This window comes from Ruditapes philippinarum, unplaced genomic scaffold (assembly GCF_026571515.1).
Source record: "Ruditapes philippinarum isolate M1 unplaced genomic scaffold, ASM2657151v2 ctg732_1_1_1_1, whole genome shotgun sequence".
In the NCBI taxonomy this organism is placed as follows: Eukaryota; Metazoa; Mollusca; class Bivalvia; order Venerida; family Veneridae; genus Ruditapes; species Ruditapes philippinarum.
In genome coordinates this window covers 167,430-190,610 of record NW_026864254.1, presented here as the reverse complement: position 1 = coordinate 190,610, position 23,181 = coordinate 167,430, and the positions used below count along the sequence as shown (strand labels likewise).

General features: G+C 32.3%; 1 protein-coding gene across 1 annotated transcript in view; it reads left to right on the top strand.

Annotated features, from left to right (window-relative positions):
• The window catches only part of LOC132724979 (amine sulfotransferase-like), a 131,120-nt gene that overhangs the window by 46,222 nt on the left and 61,717 nt on the right, over nucleotides 1-23,181 (top strand). The gene's annotated exons all lie outside the window — the stretch shown is intronic.

Genomic DNA, 23,181 nt, shown 5'->3' with positions numbered 1-23,181 from the left:
ATACAATTAAAAGCTTTCTTCAGAAACAAATTATTGCAATTAAATAAAATTTGAATAGATTAGATCATTTTACTCTTAAAAGGAAATCAAATATTGCATACAAATACATAAATTATGTAAAAGTATTAACTTTTTTATTTTATTGAAAATGTGTTAATCGGAAATAAATCTAGTAAATTGCTGAACACAGTTATAAACTTGAAATGTATTTTGCTGACTAGTTCTTCAATATATTTGTATTTACTTGTATTTACAAAAATTTAACATTTAGAACGTTTAAATATTACGCGATGTGTAAGTGTATGTACCTATAACAAGATTCGTCTTCTTCTTCTAAATTTATGAATAATTTTAGATAGAATTACAAATTGCACACTTAATTAAAAGGAGCGAAATGGTTAAGTAATTTACAAACTGCATACATAGTCAAGTATATTGATAACGAACGCATGCTATTTATGAATATGCCTAGCCTGGGGTACATGTGTGATATTGTTTGCTAATTTAAAACATACTTTTTGCTTATTCATTACATACACGCTATTTCGTATTCGTGTTTTGAAAGTATCAAATTTGTCGATCACATATAAAATATCGACGCTAGAATATGCCTATTCCTGATGACATTCACACACGGTTCTAGGTTTCAGGTTTCTAGCTTCTAATCTGACAAAGTTATTGCAGATATAAACTGGCCATATACATAATTTGAGATTTGACAAGTGACTTTTCAGTTTTGTTTTATATCTCATTCACATCTTAAAGATTTAATATTCAGCCAACAATACAATCTTTTTGAATTATAGGATTTCAAGTAAACACTAACTTACAGATCCTAAACTTTAACATTAAAAAGACGAGATTAGCTGTATGGAGGGCGTTCGTTGATTGGATTAAGATGCATATTATTTGCAGTACACGGATAGAGTAATAAATTCTAGGCATACTCATTCGCATTTCAAAAAAAGAACACTTTATATGTCTGGAATGTTAGCAACGAACGCCATCCATACAGCAGTACTAACGAAATTTGAACAGTTTTCTCTACCTTAATATTTTTAAGAATATTTTCCGATTTTTACAATATTTACATCCCCTGCCAAAGGTGGCAGCAATTTTTGGGGTCAATACCTTATATCATACTGACAAAATATGAAAAAAATATAAACAGCTGATTTAGGTACATTGTCAAATTATTCTATACATTTGAAAGAACGTATAATTATACGACCAAAACGTTCAAGATTTATAACAGTGTAGAAATGTGCGAGATTTTATCTTATATTAGGCATATAACGGGAAATGACTCTCAAAAGAGCTTCTTGGAGAGGTAATAATTGCTACTGCTATGTGAAAACCGCCCTTTCATTGTTATATATAAACATATATTTATGTGTTATGTCAGGACAAGACTAACTCTGTGCCGTGGTTGATGTGATAACATAATTAGTAGCGGGAATCAGCTGTAGAGGTCTGTCTCGATTTCCCAGAGCAATTCTGTATATTTCTGCTGACATTCTAAACTATACATAAGTAAACTCATATATTTCTGTATTTACCCAAATAACTTAAAACCCGCAACGTACCGAAGTTTTAAATAGAGGAGTAAATGTCTATTTTAGTTTTTATAATTTTATATTAAATGAATCTACTATACGTTCATATTTGCGCGTCACAAAATGTTTTTTAACTATATTCACGTAAAAGGTTTTGACTAGACGGAATCGTAACATAATGACATATAACCTTCGAATATTAGAAATGAAACACCAGGTTAATTTATTGTGTTGCGAAAACGATTGGATGGCCTCAGTAAAACAAGATTGATATTAAAGTAGTGAATTCATTACAAATTATTATAACGTCAGAGCGCGCTAATGCTAACGTGACATTATAGGCACGTCAGTGAATAAATAATGCTCTTTTACTGTAAACATATATTTTAACACATAGGGCTGTTGTAATCTTATCTTTTAAATTATAAAAAAGAAACATATAAATTGTAACAATCAGTGATTACATGTGTCGCTTCATGATAGTCATTTGCATGTAGCGGGAGACACAAAAATCATAATAATGACAAAACGCATTTTTAAGGGTGGTAACTCAGCCAAGAAATTATTAAGCCAGAAAACCCGTTTTATAAATGGAAGTAATATCAATACTAAAGTTTCATTTCAATTGCATTAATTTAGTATTATAAGAGAAGTAGTCTGAACAAAACATAAACAAAATAATCCAGCCATAGCTGTGACAAAAATTATTGAACCTTAAAATACCAATAATATGCACAACTGGACTTAGTACTGGTCATTTCTGTAAGATTTGGATGGAATTGCTAAGTCGTTTCTGAGGAGTTATCCGGACAAGCTTCTTTTATTCATGGGCCATAAACAGCCAAACATTATTTAATTGAAAACCCCGTGTTATACGTATGTGCAAGTACTTCAGCTACCAATCAATCCTGTAAAGTTTCATTGATATCGCATAAGTGGTATAAAAGGAGAAGTCTAAAAAATAATAAAATACAAATTATTAAAGAACTATTACTCTGACAAAAACACTGAACATTTAAATACCGATCGTATGCACAACTAGACTTGGTATTGCACCAGTTGTTTGTGAGAAGTAGTCCGGGAAAACAGGATTTCCTGTATACAAAACATAGTGTAAGACAAGAAGGTAAAAATGTGATTTAATAAAATAAACAGAGACTCCTTGATAAAGAGGGGTTTATCCCCTCGAAACTTTGTGAAGTTGATAATTAATATTGATTTAGCTACCAGTTAATTACACAACAACTACTGGTTTTATGTAACGTCCATGACTTCCCATAACAACCATTGATTTTAATTTCTTAATTAACCAGTAAGTTCTGCAGCGACATTTGACCTTCAATAGCAACCAATAACTTAAATTGCAGTAATTGACACACCATTTCCATGATTTTGGTAGCTACCATTGATTTAGAAACACCCATCGGCTTTTTTTTAGCCACCAATGAATTCCCTAAATGCAATCACTTCTAAAGCAACCATTAACTTCAGTAGCAAACAGTTACTTCTACAACAGCCATGGATTTTCGTTAGCAACTAGCAACTACAGTTCATTAGTCATTCACTATCCAAGACAAAGCTTAAATTTCCCAATAACCATTGACTATATAGAGCTATATCTACGAATTTAGAATAGAAGTATGTCCACTATTTCACATGTTTATTTTAACTTTGATATCAGTTGACCTAGAGTTTAACCTGGTACTTGCTTTTAATTCTCCATTGGTGAGATTGTTGATAATTATTTTTCTGCAAATCGTTTTATTGTTCAATGTTTCATATTTTTTGTTTGTTTCTTTGATTTTGGTTTTACGTCACATCGACACAGTATAGGTTATATCGCGATGTTCCAGCTTTACTGGCGGAGGAAGACCTCAGGTGCCCTTCAATGTTTCATAAAATTTAACTGTAAACACTATAGATACAATATCACCTACGACTATTATATGACCCTTTGAACCATGTACCGAAATTATACTGCTCCTTTGACTTCAGAGCACCTCACCGATTATTAAAAACTAGTCTCGCATGCTTCTTTTAGTCTGAAAAGAGATTAAAGGGACATTAAAGCTCTCTTTTTTAAGATTGATATGTAATATACTTAATTGATTATGAAATGGATGTTTTAACATGTAATAACTGAAGATCAAGTACAAACATTAAATTTTGAACCAGCTTAGCTATGTATCGAAACGGACTTTGTCTTAAGTGTTGTTTAACTGATACCAGATAATAACATACTCTGATAACGCTTACCTAATCTATATATGTCATATTTTATTTGCTTATATCAGCAAAGATTTGAGACAAAATATGACTCAAACATCTTAAATCAAGACTATCGTCTCTTTTATACACGACTTCATAAAATAATTAGGCATCCAAGCTAAAAAATCACTCTGATATAATTAATGAATAGCTTTCTTTTTTACAAAGCTTAATTGTATCATTATTATTATTTTTTTAATGTTCGGACCTGAATCAAACAGGGAAACAGTACTTCTAATGAAGACCAAAACGGCAACAATTCCAAAATTGTTGCAGGCTCGGTTTGATAGAGTCTATAAGAAAGAGCAAGTCGCCGTCCACGCCCTCTAACAACATATTAAGCAGTATTAAATAATAAATCATGTAATGGTGAAATGTTGAATTTTGAAGCATCCAAAGATATGTTCATACGGCGGTGATCGTGGAACTGTCAATGTGCCATTTCATGAATAGTGGAGTATTGTCCCCCTAAAAATGAATGTTTGTGCCCTATGCTAAAAAACAATTGGCAGAACTAAATAAAATGGAGTTTTGAAAGGAGATCACATTTTATAAACAAAACTGGAAACAAAGTGATCCCTCGGAAGCATTAGTCACAACAAAATTAGACTTGGTTTGATTGAGTCTGTACATGTGGGATAATGAATAAGCGCAACATCCCTCACGCGGTAGTCGTTTCTAGGGGCTTGAACTGTACATATACATGGCTTCCTTGTACATTCAATCGCTGTTCAAGATTTCAAATGCCATTTCACACCTCCACATCCTGAGGCTTCACAAAGTATGGAGGAGTTTTCATGTGACATATAGCGAACATTTGACATTCCAAACATTCACACAGTTTTCAAATATATATTTAAAAAAATTTAGAATGTTAATGTTTTTACCTTTCAGTTATTGTAATTTTCCTTTAAGTTACGCAAATTGCATGTTCATGGTAGACTAAAGTGGAGAGAATATCTTTGAAAAATACTGAGCGATGGCTGTTAAAATGAATGTACTAAAATAATACGATTATATAAAACCTAAATAACCAGTCCACCTAACCCTGCACGCAAAGTTTCCTAATACCTAAATATAGCAACCAACCCAAGCTTTAAATATGTACACCTATGCGCACATGTATATGCAATATGTGAATGTCACAAACGTGACTGTCCTATCTTTTGAACAACAACTGGGAACTAAAACTGAAACCAACTCGCATACACCAGGAAGATATGGATTTAGAATGTTTATATTTAAACATACATTTCCTGTAGGAGAACATATCTAACGTCTTCTTTCTGTTTAATGGTACGGCAAGTTCGTCATTCATTTTACGGCATTTTAGTATGTCAAATAGCCTAGCGTCTTATCTTGTTTGATATTTCCTCATAATCTCATTTCCCTTGTTATGCATCATACTCATGTTTATAATTCAGTGAGTCTATTATTTCCTATCGTGTATTATTAGAGTAGACACTCCGTTCATGCCATGCCTTGTGACCTCACATGTTTTGTTTGGTGTTCTGCTGGGTACTTTGCTTGTGGTCTTGTGTTGCTGGGTCGTATGGAGGTTGCGTTCATTGAACACCGCCCTTCCTTGACGATCTTGTTTTTCATATTTGATATGCAATTTAAGCTGTCATTGTTTTATAATACATGTAATAAAGAAATCTGCCTTGACTAGAGCTCGGGATGCTTCTGGCACGATCAAAGAGTGTTAAGAGCGCAAGTTCACTCATGGACATACATTCATGTGGTATTAATAAGAGCAAAGAAAAATCCACCTATGATCAAGACAAGAACCATGTTGTGAAATATTCACTTTCCTTCTGATCAATTTGTCTTCATATGGTGTATCTACATCATCAGAATCTTTCTCAGTGCTGTTAGCTTTACACAAAACATAGATATCTCTACTTTCCCCCCATGTTTTGAAAACTGTTTCCTTCCTGCCAAAGGATTTGTAAGGTTGCGTAAGTATGTCTGGCAAATAAATCATGATATCAGCAATATGAATAATACAAATTTTGTTAATGTGTTAAGTAAACTGATTTGCGAACATAAAGAAAGAATTCGTTTTCTTTTTCGTCATGATAATTTCTGTACACAAGTTACAATTAAATCAGTTTCCTTGTTTTATTTTCAGTTCAATTACTCATATCTCACATTTTTATTATTTCATCATCTTCTTTGTCAATTGCACTAAATTTTCTCTTATATTCACTGCGGTATACCGTACCCCGGATATTGCTCGATATTATGAGGACTTTCATCCCATTTCGCGACTTTGAACGAGGAAAGAAGGTAAGTTCAGTGACGATATTTAGTCATTTTGAATTGGTATGATATAAATTTTATAGAAAAACAAATACTTCGATAATTTCTCTAGTTACTGAAAACCCAAAAATGTTGAGAAATAGCTTTAAAATGTAATTAGGAGGTAAAATTCGTCTCTTTGCTCACGTGATTAATGAGCTCCGATCAGTAAAATTTGATGTTTTTGTGCATATACTTCCTTAAAAGAAAAACTTGAATCGAGTGAAATGTGATAATGATGATAATGTTGATGTTGTAAATGTTCAATCAACAATAGAACCTCAGATGACAGTGCATTTTGAGAATAATTACACATGTCAGTGTACCGAGTATTGCGTTGGAGTTGCCCGCCGGTGTCACGAGTATTGCTTTTTAGTGTAACGAGTATTGGTTATCAATTTAGAGTATATGCGAGTATTTTCCACATTTAATCTTAAAATTTCTTATTGTGTATACTTATTTACATTATATGTGCAGAATATGCAAAGTTCGGAGGTACTTTACTGGAAACATCTGCGAATAATCCAAATTTTCATTCCTGCACATGAAAAATCTCAGTCGAACGAACTCAGCAATTTTCTGTATTTACAAAGTTCTTGTTGCTATCGAAGGATCAACCTTTCCAGAATTTGTTAGTAATTATTGCATACTAGTATCTTATTTTAAATAGTAAAAAATGCATCCAAAGTGCATTAGTGCTGCCTCAAGATTGTCAATATTAGACGGTTTTGAGCAAGTGTGCCAATATCTAATATCAAACGACTTCCTACTATGCCAAAAATCCATATAAAGGTAACATTTGGTCATTTTGCACCTGCACGTGAAATTTGTTAAATCATTAGCAATGAGTTACCGTATGACTGCCGTATGAGACAACTCAAAAAACTGAATAATTGATTTTGATAAGATTATGATAAAGGGCAGCAGATGCAATGAAAAGGTTATGTTCCTTATAACCTTTTACCTCACAAAGGCGTGTTTTGAAGGCTTTACAATCCACCCCTTTTGAGGCCTCAAATAGTGTAAAACATGCGCTTTTTAGGCCCCAAACACTGTTTTTTTCGTTTGAGAAGTGTTGTTCAAAAGAGTGATCACTTTTTAGGCGCCACCCCCCCCCCCCATTGAAAAGATTCATCAAGGGATGCCACAGGGGGATGTGCCCCCTTCTGTTTGAGGGTTTTAAGTGGGGCAGTAGCCTCTCTAATCGCCAAGAAGATTTGGGACTTGTAGGGGGGGGGGGCTAAAATGGCCTCAGGTCGATTTAAAGGTACCGTGTAATCAACGCCGAAAAGCCTTAGACTTGCTGCACCTTGAAATCAGTTTTGATGGGATAAGCAACGCAAAAAAGAGATTTTTGGCAAATTTGAGACGTCCCCCTTTGCCATGGTAACTGGAAATTTAAAATTGAGCATTACCAGGCTATGGTCAAGCCAACATTTGTGCCCAGTTTGATCAGTATTGAAGCATTTTTTTCATAATTTCATAGCAGTTTGAACTTATAACAGGAGGCTTAATTCAATGAAAACAGCCATTTTTCGCAATATACTCATGCAGTAAAAGGTTAAGACGATACCGGCATGCTTGGACGGCATAAGCCCTCGGGCCAATATTTTACTAAGTGTGTCGATATGTTTCTTAAGGCAAACTTGCCCTGTAAAAACCTATTATTAATGTCATCTAAATATGTTTTTTCAGAGATGGGTCTCCTTGATCACAGTTTCTTGAGACATGTATTTAAAGATTTCTATCGTCAATTTTGATGGTTCTATCCTGCTCCCGACCCTGCTTCCGACCCTGCACACATTTTGACTTTATTTCATCCATAGTGTGATTTTCACTCAAATGGGAAATTAAATCTCTGTATTTGCCCGTAGAAAAAGAACAGTAATAACACTGAAAATTCATTGTTGAATCTGAAATATTTGAATAAATATCATATAAACAGTTCATTATCAGCAAAATAAAATGGAATCGATAAACAGACGTAAAAATTAGACAAAAATATCAATTTTCCATACTAATGTGCTCATTCTGTTTTGCAATACACTGTACACTAAAGTTGGGCTATCTTGCAATACTCTGTACACTTAAAATCAATACTCGGTACACTTTCTTGTATCTTTTTTGGCCTGTATCTTTTTGTACTTTCACACTTTTTGCCTGAAATTTGGACAAAGCATACTTGGATTGTGAATAAAAAATTTGCTCGATTCAATTTTTTTTATATTGGTAATATAATAATTTCTAACGATTTTACAGTATCGCGGTCAGTATTTTCTAGTGAGCAGCGGATCGTTTAGGGGTAGTTTAATCAATTTTACAAATACCTGTAATACTTTTATGTCTTTTAGAGCTACAAAAATACCTCTAGATATATAAAACCCGTTGAGATAAATGAAATAGCCGTTAGTTTAGACAACATAGTCGCTGAACTTACCTTCGTTCCCCGTTCAAAATCTCGAAATGGGATGAAAGTCCTCAATATATCGAGCAATATCCGGGGTACGGTATACCGCAGTAATATTGGTAGAGGTAAAATCTTTATAAATGAATTCAATGCAGGTCATGATTGATAGTTTTCTTTAGGTTATGGGGTTCAGCTTCTTGTTCACTGCACATGACGTAAGATTTACTACCTCCAGCTTCCAGTAAGATTTAATCTTGACCAATAAAATATGATAAACAAGATCAACAAGGAAATGCGGCGTTTAATGAACGCAATGAACCCGCACGATCCAGCAACCAGAGGCAGTTATTCACTTTTCAAATCCATTGTTTATTGTTTTGTCTGTAATTACCCTGCACTAGAAATCCGTCTCGAGTGACGCCTCATAATACCTGTCAAGTTCAACTTCCTTTGAAACACATCCTCCCTTATAGGTAGCAATGTTATGCTACTTTCTATTTGTTTCTGTCATAAACTACGAATATGGCATTCGAATCCTCCAAGTTCATCCCAAGGGAGACTGGGTGCCTTTGACAACGCTTATTTTGATGCGAATTCGAGATGCGAGAACCCATTGATGTGGTATTGTTTTCATGTGGTCATTTGATTAATATAGATATGTGTAGAAAATAAATACATTTAACTGTCCCTTTCCATTAATCAAACAGAAGTGTGGTGCTGCTGGCTTGTCCTTATATGACAAAAAACAAGATCACCAAGGAAGGGCGTTAAATTGAAGAGGTTAAATTTCATTGATGAAGTCGAAGAATGGATATGCGTTACTTTTAAATACGGTACAATGCGTCACATCACCTCAACCATTTGTGACACTTAGTTTAGAAGCAGGCTAACCCCATATATCCATCTGCAAAAGTTAATATTTTTGAAGATAGCTAAAAAAAGTTGCGGACTTCGTATTTACCCGTAGTGTTATCTCGACTGTAGGACTAACACAAATGAATATAAACGAAACATGATAAAAGCAGTATCAAAAGTAATTAAAATGACGCAATATTTATAAGATACAAATCATTCCGTAAATACGTAAACATTTATATATGTATTCACGATGTCTTACCGGAAATAATGTTTTGCGTGTTTGCGTCTATCTGATTTGTGTTTTCAGAAACAGTCTCTTTTGTTTCTTTGTTCAAATACACCTTTTTAAAACCTATATTTGAGTATCACCGTAAAATGCTTATTCCCCCATTTTGTTAAGGGGGCATACAAACAATCATTGTAAATTGTACTTCTTGTTATACATGGCGTTGATATAGCGGCATCATTTTTTTCTCGACAGTCATGAGCATGATCAAGGATTCAAGCTGTTTGAGGCCCTTTCCCAAATACCTACGCTCGCAGTCGTTTGTGAGATTTTTCTTTATTGTATTTAACTGTTCGTCCAAAGAAACTTTCATCCATTAAAATTTCTCCAGACAAAGATTTTTTAAATGTTTCTCATAAAACTTTGTCTGTTTTAAAACTTTTTAAGTATCTCTCTTATAATACTGCATCAATCCATGGATGTACTGCCGTTACCGATATCGCCGAACTGTTCACATGTTCAGTTCGTCCAAGTAAGATTTCGAAAATATCATTGCATCATGTATGGTGAGGCCAGATTTCTCAAGGAATGAGTTCTTTCTCACATTATGCTGTGGGTATTGGTGACTGTTATATCTAAATTTTCCTTGACCTTTCGGCAAGCAAAAGTATAAAATCTAGGTTTATGACAAAAGCATTTGGCCATGGAGTAAACTGTTTCGAACGCTTAGCATAGAACAAGTCATCATGTGACAAAGTGTGATAAAATGCCCTGGATTTTAAACATTGTGCTGAAGCATTATTGCACTAGTGTAACACTTTCTTATGTTTTCTTTGCATCTCTGGCTGCTTGTCAGGCCTTGAAAGGCCTTTGCAAGCACTGACCTGTCCAAGTTCATGCCAGATTGAAGAATAAAGGATCCCTAAAACATCCAAAACTGCAAAATTGAAAATATTGGAACTGGAAGTAGCAATCTACTGTCAAGGCCCCGCTAGCACCGGCTTTAGCAGAATTTTACATTTATTGTATATTTTGAATAGATTTGTTCTTACGACGGATTAATAGACTCATTTGAGAAATAATACTGAAAACTGAAAAAAAATCCCTTGAACTATTTAAAGAACACGTGTTTGGAACAAATTATAGCATAACCATTGCCTATTTAACATTGCCTATTTGACAAATTATATCATAACCATTGCCTATTTAACATGACAATATTCATGTATAATATGTATGTCTTACTTTATATATGATCATCGGGGGTACGATTCTGCTATCGGCACATATACATGTTGACTGTCATATGCTCACAAGATGTAATGGTTTTGGCCGCAAAGCAATGGATCACTCTGTATACCTTTTTCCACTCTTTCCCTGGCTATCCACTTCGTCTATTTTGAATATATGTAAGTAAAGTCCTTGAAACTGCATAAAAGATGTACAAAGTAGAAAATATTTTATTTCTTTTAAAGAAACTAGGTCTTCACTTCATCACTTGTTATTGAATAGATTATACTAATAGAACTTGTGATTGATTAAGTGTAAACTACAGTCGTTAAAAAGTTGACATGACGAGCGTCTTGTCCGTCAACACATTCTTCGAAAGCCCGGACTACCATCCGCCCTTAATGTGTTTACTGGTCATCCTGGCCCAACATGTTTTCAAGGCTCAGATTTGCCGGGCATCAAGCAACAAACAGTCTATAATTACAAGCCTTGTTATGAACAGTTCAAGGGGGAACAATGCTGCAATTTATGATTTACACATTAGTACAAGTTGTTTCCCTTTGATTGAAAAAATTGAGCTGAGTTTAGTTTCTCCAATAATTTTGCTAATTTCTGTTGTTGTTTATATATGAAGAAGATATTTTGGTATAATCATATCAACACTTTTGTGAAGCACTAACAATTTTGAAAATGTGTTAAAATTGGCGTGCAAGAAAATTACAGTAAATTTTACTTACATATTATATTGCAGTCGTATTTAAAAATAGCACTGTCTTTTAAATAGTAATTTAGGTCAAATAGAGAAACACAGATTAACAATAGTTCACTGTCTAAAAAATTGACATGCATTAATGATAATGTAAAGAATCAAAATAACAGGAATTGTTGAATACTTTTAAATTAATTGATATTGCTGAGAAGGTCATAATTATAAAGTTACAATAAATATCACAATTTAGGTATGAATAACTCGGGTCAATTTTATGTTACTTATATTGTCTAATCAATTCTCCAGTAATACTATTCTGGAAGTTTCCGTTCTCAGCTTACTACTACATTTAAAGAAATGATACGCTTAATTATGATGAGTGAAACTATTGATAAGTCTTTTTGTAAATATAAAATAAACATGTTTTGACTTGATACAAAGTAGACATGTTATGTTTTAAACTCTACACTCTGTAGGTTCACACTATGAAAATATTGTGTCATTAAAAAAACCGGCTGTTTCTGTTGTTAGTTGTTTCTCTCTTTTTTTTAAAGACAAATTAACTTGATTATTACTAGAGGATGTAGCTTTCTATACATAAAATTAGACATAATGAGTAAAGATGTCATGTTTAATATTATTTCATTGAATTTAAGTGGTACACATACTCAAAGATGAGCATAGTATATCTTAAATTTACAATTTTAAAAGAAGTTTGAATTTAGTTACTCAAACCGTTATTAGGTACAGCTTTTCATATTTTTTTATACCAGACGGTTCTTGGCATACATTAGATAATAATGCCTGTAATTAACACTGAAAAAGGGACAAAACAAAAAAATAGACAAATCAAAAACGCAGCCGGTGTCACACACAGTTTACATAATAAACTTAAATATTAATATTTCACAATACGTTTTCCTATAACTAACATAATTTGAAATCTTGACAAAGAATAAAGTTATTTAATACCCATTGCTCTTTTATCAGTCTATTCTAGAATAATAATATCCGTTTTTATAAGATTTTTTCTCTTGCTAGCTAATATTAAAACCTATATTAAAATCATTAAAATAAAAGCAAAAGGAAAGGTTTCTATTGAAATTATTTTGTGGAAATAACTGTAGACATCCGTTTTCAAGACGTGTTGTCATGTAGTCTGCAGAAAAACACTACTTCTATTAAAATTTGAAAATTTAGGTTTGACTTCGGTTTCGTCAATTATCCGTCTTTTTCCGATACATTTTGAAGACGAATGTTTTTTTTTAATATGTATAAACCTGATCTCAAACCGGTATATTTTAAAACATCAGACTTAATTACGCCATTATTTGCTTAACATTAAACAAAATTCAACCGTGTGAAAATTAGTACCGCTAAGCGGATCAGTCACAATCATTTAACTATCAGTACTATCAAACTTTGCACTTAGTAAATTTCATGAAAGACAAAAATAATAAACACTTACATTTGTGTAAAACACCAAAATAACAAATTCTGGTTGGTAAAGATGCAATTAACATCTTTTCTCACGTTTGGCGGGAATAGAAAATAAATTTCACCTCGGCAAGACAATTGCAAGGGAACAAAATGATTTCACATCGTTCTCATATTATTACGGAATTTTTTAATATTTACATTCAGGTAAATCCTGTCCTTGTCCTGTACTTGTATCCCTACTGGTTTTAATTAGTCATGAAATTATTTGGTTAAATTAATCTTACTCAAAATAATCTTTATAGGTTTACCAATTGTAATCAGCTGTTACTCCGGTTTGTATCTGTTTCTGCTAAGATGATATACTCATCAATGACGTACTCGAAAGCGACATTATTTGGCAATATGCGACGATAAAAAATAGTTATATTTCAAGTACATAAAATTCAAAGATGATAACCGTCAGAATATATACTACAAAGCTTTGTTTTGTTTAGTTTAAGTGTCGATAGATATGACCGACGCAATTATTGATAATCATTATACAAAATCGTTAGAATAATGTTTTGATTACTTCTATATTTTCCCTTTCAAAAATTTCTTCTGAAAAATATTAACCGAGGAGATTTTCTTGATGTATCACGTGTCTCTAGGACAGCAAGAAAATATTTCTCAAAGCCCGATCATTTTATATATCGATTATGAAATGTAAAGATGACATGTTTGTGGCTTTGGGAATATGTCTATATCTATCTAATGGCATTGCATTATATGAATGACGCATTTTAGAACCAAATTTGAATGTAGAGCAAATAGATTAATCTGATGATCGATTGATAAATCCTTTAAAAATCATTCAATCAGATTTACCGTCTTAATCTTAATTTCGGTTTGATTTTATCTAACGTTGACACAATCCTAGTTGTATGTACGTATGTTATGTCATTCAACATTGTCATCCGCATCGTGCTGAATCAAACCGAGCTTTTGTCTTGACTTTGGCGATATTGGGTCAACTGTTCGCTACAATAAAATAAATTGGAGAGATAAGCATACAGTTTCATCTATTTTCTTTCTGTAAACGTTTGTGCTAAATTATTTCAAAATCCTCCATCCATGTAGAACATGTAGAAAGTACAAAGCTGTGACGAAATATTTCACCCCAGTTTGACAGTGTTGTGTAGACATAATTACATACATTTGTAGTAGCTATTCATATATTTACAGCTGTGTAGTCGTGTTACATTGCCGTTTGAGTCACAGGTTGTTTGCTAACCTTACGAATTCATTGAGCTCAAAAAATGATTGCAAGGCCGTATCAGCGTCATGTGGCATTTGCAAATCCGATTTCAAGAACCGGAAGAACTGTTGTAAAAGGCAATACATCAGAGTTTTCTGTTCCAGCATCACAACGTATGACACGAGGTGCCTTTTCAATTGACTTCAGGGAATCTAAAAACTTCTTTGAAATGAGTTTTGGATAATTGTTTGTATTCGATACCTCTAGCCAGATCAGTCTTTTATTAAATCCATTAATAGCACCATGGATACGAAATCCAAAGGGTTTTTACTTGTCATAACTATCTAATTGCCAAATATAGTTGGGACCTTTCGCACAATAAACACGCCTTTTGAGACGATGGGTTCTTCTCAGATGATTGCCCTCAAGATCTAAAATCTTCGTTACCTCCATAACTTCCTGATGAGTTGTCTTCACATTATGATTATTTCGAAGACGCTGCCATAAAGACCTATAACCAAGAGTTTGTCCACAAGTGTTCAGCTCTTTGTGAATAATAATCTATAACTGTATCAATTGGAGAGTAGGGTTGTAATCGTCGACGTTTTAGGTTAAACTTCTATAGAATTGCCACATAAACAGCAAAATCTCATGTCTATTAAATAAAAAACATAGACTCTCGGTGTATTTAAAACAAAGTTTGAAATATTCAATAGTAAGTTCGGACCTCTGATTCAAAGTTTTCTTTGGCAAATAGGTTGGTGCAACACATATCGCCACATCAAAAAGTGCCAAAATCATTAATATTATGAGCCCAGTGTTCATTTTCATTCCTGTTTATCTATATCAGTATCTGTCAGTATCTGTAAAGTATATAAAAATAGTGTGAACAGTCAGGATAATAAGTGCAAATAACAACAATATATCTGGTACTATATGTTCTAGCATAGTGTAAAGAAAAATCTAACATAAATTGTTCGTGATTTCTTGTTTGTTTCAATCTTTAACTCCCATGTCAAGGGTTTGCTTTGGATAATACATAACATTATTTAAGTGCAGAAAGGTTGAAGTTTACAGACACTCTATAGAATATCTTATAGGAAAGTCCGCAGTGGTTGTTTAGTTTCTTGCCCAGTGAAGCACCAGTTAGCACAAACCTAGCAGGGTTTAAATCTAAACTGCCAGCAAAACTTCAAATCACAAGTCAAATGTGTGAACCACACAGTCAGCCTTTTGCCCTGATCTTTGCATTTGCGCTAGCTAGCACATTGATTAATATGAATATATATTTTAAAAATTAAAAAATCCATCAATCCTCGAATGTATCAGATACTAATATACAGAATATTAATAGCTTCACAAAGTCATTAAAACAATACATTTTAAGAGAATCTACACGTGAGAGAAGTTTGTATAACACTTACATTTTGAATAAGACAGAACAACTGTCGGCAATACGAGAGCCTAAGCAGCCTTCAAGTCGCAGCTAACCTAGGTGATAATATACGATATTAGAAGAGACTGTGTAATTAAATGAGAAAATTGTTCTAGAATATAAAGCATTTTTGTCTGCCATTTTTCATTAAAAAACGCGCCGAATTATGTCCGACAGGTAAGTCACAACTCAAAAGTCAAAAGTCAAAAGACACAAGTCGTAAGTCATAAGACACATGTAAAAAGGGTAGGTTTATGCTTCCATAGCTTATAGTGTAACGTGTCTACAATATGATGTTTGTCGTCACTTCAATTATTTACATGAGGAACACTTATATTATTAGTGCATGGATGATAAAATTGTTTTAATCAAACCTAATGGATAATAATTATTCATCATTATAACACCTTCAATGAAGTAAAACTGTCATATTATATCAAAATGGTTCAGAAACATTATTGGTATCATTATTGGTCCTAATAGGTGAGAGCAATGAACCATATATCACTACCACTTTATATAGAAAAGAACTAAGTTGAGAGAAAACTCATTATTTTTCCAATATATCATCCTAATGGATAAGAGATAAGTCATAATATTTCCTAATGGGTGAGAGAAGAGCACTATAAATCACATTATGAGTGAGATTACTATTGTATTATATCTTAATGGCTGAGAGTGATTTCATAATTTATTCTATTGAGTGAGAGCAAAAAACAATATGACACATTTGGGTGTTATGTAGATAATTAATCTCACACATTAGGGTTAATAAGAATAAATTTCAAGTTATATGAAAATAAATATTTCATGAGTCGCGGTGAATATTCATTTTTCACTGCAGTGACTACTTTCTTATAAATTCAGCCAATACACAATATTTAAGAAGAAGTCTTCCAAATAGTCACGTCTAAAAGAGATAAACGTATATAATTAACAGAAAATTCTTATGATAATGAAAATTATCATAATTCATACTACTCGATGAAAATAAAATTTATTAATACTGTATTTATAGAAAAATCTGGAATACCTTCTATATGCGAGAATAAATAAAAAATGTGTATCCGGCCAAACTCTTATCATTGGCAGAAATGTTACAATTAATTAAAAAGGAACTGTACAATATATGAGTGGGAGTACATTAGCCGGTACACAAATGTTTATTATTCCTTGATAACAGACCATGTAGCACAATTTACATCTTCGATAAGTAATCAAATATAAAATGTTTTATTTTTTGATAGGATGCATGCATTATTTCTGACCTAATGGAAGTTTCTCATTTTTTAGATTTAAGTCATCTTGTCCATTCACAGAATCTGAAGAAAAGAAAGAATCTAGAATCAAATTAAATGAATATGTTTTTGGCTCATTCAGAAATAAAATTTTAGCATTGCCTAGGAATGGACTTAAATAAAATACAGGGTACACATACAGTTGAGTTCACACTAAAGGTTACACGAAGTGCACTTGGTGTGCACTACATGTGCACTTCTAGTGCACTGCAATGAACACATCAAGAGCACTTTGAAGTTCACTCCTACTACACTAGACCATTAATACACTGGACATTGTTTCAGTTTGTATAGCAGTTACCTTTAATTTCAACAAATATCTTTATGACTGTTAAGAAATAGATTCTGAATCGCTAAGAAAAAAATATGTTATATTTCAGATATTGTTACTGTTTGATAATTTCTGTTTAAAATAATATAATTGTGTAGGCTTTTTAAGGAATTTGTCAAAAAGCATTTTATAAATTTAGTTATCATTTTTTGCTTTTACTTTTTGTACTTTCTAAATTTAATAATTCCTATCTTTATAATCTCATGTTGAAAATGTTAGAAATAAAAATATTTTAATTGATGATATCATAATAAGGAAGTTATTAAATCGAAATACTAAATGGACAGTAGTAAATTTTAAATGATTTTACAAAAATGTTGATCTACTCTTTTTATGAATAAAGTGTATATAGTTTATTCATAATTATAGAGACAAATAGCATGATAATTAAGTGCTTCAAAGGGCTAAGGACTATAATGATGAACTATGTACAAATAAAATAATGTTCTGTTTTGATAATTGATAGTTGGTCCTTTATATGATTTATAACAATATTTAACCAGAAAAGCATTGATGCAAAGGGCGTCCAAGCAAGAAATGCAGCAGGTGAAGATGAACTAGTAGACATATGATGACAAGATATTCTTATAAACTTTTCAATGGTTAATTGGTTTTTTACCAGAATTATCACTTATGAATGAACGGACAAAAGACATTGTTCATTATGAACTTTGATTGGCATGATAGAGATTAGAATATTATTTGTTATTTCTTTATGATCGTGATTATTAATAGCAACGGATATACAATCTTTTTTAATCCATATGACTTTGTAACACCACACTTGTGTAATTGTCCCTTATTATGTTATCGCTATTAGCGAAGACCCCCTCTTAAGGTGTCTGCTCACACTTAGTAAAATATGACACTGGTTATATTACCATGTTGAGCATAATTGTAATATCTATTTTAATTAAAAAATACAGATTTTATGAATATTGTTTTCTTATTTTGTGTTTTGTGTGCTATTTTAATACTGAGTTTTTACGTTTACTACTATTTTTTTATTAAAATTGTAAAATAAATTTTAAGAATTCAATTGTCATATTGACCGAAAATTATAAGTCAAAACATGACTGGAAAAAGTCAGTAAATTATGGTTAATCTTTCAATATATAATATTGTTTATTCTTAAACCATATGTACATTTGTATTTTTCATTATCATTTTTAAATTATCAATCAACTGAATAATTCATAAAATCTATTTTGTAACTTTGAATAATTCCTCGGCATCTTTACTAATTAAGAATAACAAATTAAATAAAATGTTTCAAAGTCGATAGTGTCATATTAATACCATAAAATATACCTTTTTCTCAATTATTGTACGTATTCATTGGTTTTATCTCATATAGATAACATGAAACATGCTATTGTTGTTGTTGTTGGTTTTTTTCGAATTGTATGTTTATGTATTATAATAATCAATAAATTTAAGAGTTGATCTGTGTTTATTAATTATTAATTTGTAACCAATCTAAGTGATAAACATTCATTTTGGGAAAAAAGTTTATTTATCTGTAGAATATGTGTTCTGTTCTGTAACGATATCAAACATCTACTCCAAAACCGGGAGAGACCGGACAATAAACGTGTGATACAATTCGCCGGTCACTAGTAAATCCCGGTCAAAATAGACTGGGAGAGATCGGGAATTACCGATAGGAGTACATCCATCTATAAATAGATTTTCGGAACGTTTAACTCATCATTCTATTTACAGCTTTCGGATACATGTACAACAATAACACACCATAATATCCCACTGTGTACTACAAAATGGTAAATAAAAAACCCCGAAGAGCGCGATGTATTGACGGAAAAGGTTATTTCATTTGAAAATGTTTGCATTGCGAAATTCTCCACATCGTTATTTATTGTACATATCGCGACATTTCATTTTTAATTAATAATCAAGCATCCTCATACCGATCGGAATGTTCGGCTTTTATTATAACCGACTAAAAATGCCCGAGAAGTTGATGTCGCCCTTTCACAAAATCTGATTTCATTCCATAAGGGCGCCAAAAACCCTTCTCAAACTAAGACTGGCTAGGACATATTAGATATATGTTAATGGTAGGATAGAAAGATTTTGTTTCTTTCTTGAAATCATAAAATAATAATTTGACGAGCCGTTTGTATCTTATTAATAAACATTTTTGCTAGTATTTTGTGTAATGTATGACTATCCCCAATGCCAATGGTGTAAATTGCCAAATAGTGATATACAAGCACTTTTCAGTTAAATAAATACTGACCTTCCAATTAACAGCTTGGCACTGATAAGATTCTACCCAGGCGTTGCCACATAATTATACTGTTACGAGCCAGGCGTAACGAGAAAGAAAAGCCAGCAACAAACTTGTAACAATAACAAATTTATTACAGAAAAATTATTAAAGAAAGAAAAATAAAATAACAAATTATGTTTACAAATACCTGAAGTCCAAATAAAAATGAAATCTTAAATGTCTAGTCTGATCCTGGAATGATCCTTTTTGAATAACACAGTTAAATCAAAGTTAAATCCAAGAACACTATAGAATAAATTCCCACAATGAAATCCACAAGAATAATTTAATCTATTTTGAAATAATCCAAGCTCCAATAAATCACTTAATATCCAAGTTGAATAATACTCCAAATATATTGATGACTTAAAACGTAACTGAAGACTTAAAAGATCACTGATGACTTAAAGATAAGAGTAATGAAAAATGTCTCCTTATATATATTAACTAAGAAGTTTCTAGAATAGTCTTCCATTTACTACAGTAATCTAGCAACTTCAACAATAAAGATCATTCCAGAAATTTCTATCTAAATATAATGCATGAGTTTTCTACAACAGTTAAGAACGTTCTAGTACATACATGTAGTTTATGTTCTAAAAATAGAACAACGATAATATTGGAAATACCAACTGGTCAGATATAAATTATATACATGTAATATGTTGCATACATAACAATACTAAAACATAAGAATCAATATTTACGTGGAAAAGGAAGACTTTAGACTTCAAAGACTTGCGTTAATTGATCGCTGCCTTTCAGAGTACTCCTAATTAGCAAGGAAAATATAAAAAATACATTTTCTTGTGAATAATGCAAATTTTAAAGTGGTTTGCCTCCGGTAAGTAAATTATTTAAAAAGAAAAATGAAAATAAAACACTTCAAAAACAAACATAATTATCTTAAAAGGAGTGTTCACAGTGAAGTTTAAACTTTGGACCAGGATAGAACTCTTTAGTTGAGTAACAGATTAAGAGATATATCCGTGTATTTTTAAAAGTTATAGGTATTTATCTGTGGAAGTTTTAGAATATATTCCATGTAGTATGTACTGTTGTAGAATAAATGCAGAGGAGTTGTGTATAAGTTGATTGATATATTGAAATCGACTTCTTAGATCTAAAACCTGTTAATGTCAAAACAAACCTGAAAAATTGTGTAGTAATTAATTTAACTGTTATACAGCTCTGCAAGAAATTATCTTCTTCGTACTAATACATCGTGTATATCCAGTAATGCCGGAATGTGAAAATAATGCTTTGTGTAATAATTAACGCAGAATTTGTGCAATAAATGGCGGATACCTGACAGGATTTCCAACGCGGTAAGTAAACTGGCCAATATATTTTTATTTAAAAGGAATAGGTCGTATGCGGCCGCGAATACATTATTATTTATTTCTCATCTAGATTATTTCCACTTTATTGCTCATTTCGTAAAAATGATGGCTTGACGACAATTTTGAACGTGATTTTGGCTTATAATATCGATTTTTGGTAGGCAAGTAACATTAACCAAACTTCTGGTAATGTAGAAAATGGTAAAATGTAATTCAAAACGTAATTGATCAAAAATGAAAGTATAAACGGACGCAATCGTATGGAATGTTTTCATCGATCGTGTGAAAACCTTAGACCAATGAAAATACTCCGAATAAAAGATAAAGGGGAGAACACTCTGCAGAACCGTTACTTGCATTACGATTTGAAATTTTACATAGTAATAGTTTCATATGATGTTTTGATTGAACAGTTTTTACAAATAATAAAATATTTCTAACATATTGATATGCACAATAAAAAAGAAATATTCATTCATTTCGAATAAACTGCCGTTTAGTCGTGTAATATTGACAACTAGAAATGTGTCATCATGCCACGGATGCCACCGCATGCAGCCAAAATTTCAGATGGTGCTTTAATTATTTTTTTCATTTTAAGTTCAAAGCCCTTAAAACTTTTCAATGTTAACACAAACCATTTTCATACAATGTTCAAGGCACTGAAATTATTCAGTCTAAACCTTTTAAAAATAGCATATTGCATATTTGTAGCCAAAATAATAGCTAAAAGTAAGAGTGCTGAAAGTGAAAGTTCAAAATTTTTCCAACATTCAGGAAAGATAAGTTTGTCTTAAATCATTGAACTACAACCAAATTCAAACTTAAACTGCTTATTCCTAAGATGTATCTATATTATTTTCAAAGTGAAAGGGACATAACTCTGCCAAAAAATCATCAAACCATGACCAAATTCCAACTTGACCTGCCCATTCCTTTGACATATCCATATGTCAAATTTAAGTTGAATATGTAACACTGTTGGGTAGATAATGAACAGAAACTGTAAATTTCATATTATTTTCAAAAAATAGATAAATACGGAATCCCTAAAGAAAGCCCAACACGGCAAAATTAAAAATGTTGCAGGCTCGGTTTGATTGAGCCTGTTCATGGACGGTAATGGAAAGTGCAAGTTACCGTCCACGCCCCCTATCACCGGCTTAAGCAGAATTCAACATTTAAACGTGAAATAGTAAAATTTTGAATTTAGAAACATCCGCAGATGTGTTCATACGGCGGTTATCATAGAACCTTCAATGTGACACTTCGTGCCATTCCATGAAAAGCGGCGTATGGTCCCCAAATAATAAAAAGCGTGTGCCCTAAACGAGAAAACAATGGGCGGAACTAAATAAAATGGAATATTGAAAGGGGATCAGAGGTTATGAAGCCTGCGTATCACAGATAAGACGTCAAAAGACAAATTTAAAAAGCAGGCAACATATCCTAAGGGTGATTCAACATTATTCAAGTAGGAATAATGGAACCACCCAACTAGAAAACGCCGAAAAGTTGAAACTAAAAATACCACAAGCACAACAATAATGTCGTGCTGAACGATCTTCAAGGATCGAAAATATAACATCATTGATTAAATGTACGGGGAGACTTTTTACAGCCGCCACACGGCACAAATAACACGGATGTGATCATAAAATAGATAAATACGGAATCCCTAAAGAAAGCCCAACACGGCAAAATTAAAAATTCAAAGTGAAAGGGGCATTATTCTGCCAAAAATCATTGAACCATGACCAAACTCGAACTTGGCCTGGGCATTCCAAAAACATATCCATATGTCAAATTTGATTTCAATGTGTTGTACCATTGGGGAGATAATAAACGGAAACTGAAAATTTCATATTACTTTCAAAGTGAAAGGGGCATAACTCTGCCAAAAATCATTGAACCATGACCAAATTTGAACTTGACCTGCACATTCCTCTGACACATCCATATGTCAAGTTTGAGTTGAATGTGTTGTATCTTTGGGGAGATAATGAACGGAAACTGAAAATTTCATATTATTTTCAAAGTAAAATGGGCATAACTCTGCCAAAAATCATCGAACCACGACCAAATTCGAACTTGACCTGTATTTTCTCATGACATATCCATATGTCAAGTTTGAGTTGAATATATTGTACCGTTGGGGAGATAATGAACGGAAACTGAAAATTTCATATTATTTTCAAAGTAAAAGGGGCATAACTCTGCCAAAAATCATCGAACCATGACCA